Source organism: Otolemur garnettii, unplaced genomic scaffold, assembly GCF_000181295.1.
Source record: "Otolemur garnettii isolate 467f Iridium unplaced genomic scaffold, OtoGar3 scaffold00072, whole genome shotgun sequence".
NCBI lineage: Eukaryota > Metazoa > Chordata > Mammalia > Primates > Galagidae > Otolemur > Otolemur garnettii.
Window position 1 is genome coordinate 2,586,307 of NW_003852467.1, and position 1,341 is coordinate 2,587,647.

Sequence of the window (1,341 nt, forward strand, 5' to 3'; positions counted from 1 at the left end):
ATGGCAGATGACACATGTGCAGCCTCCGGAGGGCCTGGAGCCCCCGGGGGCCCTGGAATGGGAAGCTGTGGTGTTTCCAAGGAGGCTTCAGCAGCGGCATTTGGGACCTGGGTTGTGGTCGTGGTCGGGGTCAGGGTCGAGGCTGAGGCCGTAGAGCTAAGGCTGAGGACAGAGTGGATGCCCGTCACCAAGCTGGTCTGCCTGGTCAAGCACATGAAGATCAAATCCCTGGAGGAGATCTATCTCTTCTCCCTGCCCGTTAAGGAATCTGAGATCATTGATTTTTTTCCTGGAGGCATCTCTCAGGGATGAGTTTTTGAAGATTATGCTGGTGCAAAAGTAGACCCGCCCTGGCCAGCGGACCAGGTTCAAGGCGTTTGTTGCCATTGGGGAATACAATGGCCACGTCAGTCTAGATGTTAAGTGTTCCAAGAAAGTAGCCACTGCCATCTGAGGGGCCATCATCCTGGCCAACCTCTCTATTGTCCCAGTGTGGAAAGGCTACTGGGGGAACACGATCGGCAAGCCTCACATTGTGCCTTGCAAGGTGACAGGCCGCTGTGGCTCTGTGCTGGTACGTCTCATCCCTGCTCCTAGAGGAACTGGCACTGTCTCAGCGCCAGTGCCTAAGAAGCTGCTAATGATGTCCAGGATCAAAGACTGCTACACTTCAGCCAGGGGCTGCACTGCCACCTTGGGCAACTTTGCCAAGGCCACTTTTGATGCCATTTCCAAGACCTACAATCCTGACCTGTGAAAAGACACAGTGTTCACCAAGTCTCCTTACCAAGAATTCGCTGACCATCTTGTTAAGACCCACACCAGAGAGTCTCTGTGTAGAGGACCCAGGCTCCAGCTGTGGCTACAACATAGGGTTTTTATCCAAGAATGATAAAGTGAATTAAGTCTGAAAAAAAAAAACAAGAATTGAAATCAGAATCTTAAAGAGATATTTACACTTCCATGTTCATTGCAACACTAGTCACAACAGCCACTATGTCCATCAACAGATGAATGAAGAAAATGTGATATATACATACAATGGAATATTATTCAGCCTAAAAAAGGAAGGAAAGCTTGTTATCTCCTACAGCATCAATGAAACAGAAGATGTTACACAAAGTGAAATAAAGCAGTCACAGAAGGACATGATTCCACTTATACGAGGTATGAAAGATAGCCACATTCATAGAAACAGCAGAATGGTGGTTGCCAGAGGCTGAAGGGATCAATGGGGAGTTACTGTTCTGTGGATATAAAGCTATACAAAATGAAAAACATTCTACAGGTCTGCTTTACAAAATTGTGCCTACAGTTAACAATTCAGTATTGTGCACTTAA

General features: G+C 47.4%; 1 pseudogene; it reads left to right on the forward strand.

Moving 5' to 3' along the window:
* On the forward strand, positions 1-873 carry LOC100942089 (annotated as a pseudogene).
* Positions 874-1,341: the final 468 nt, after the last annotated feature.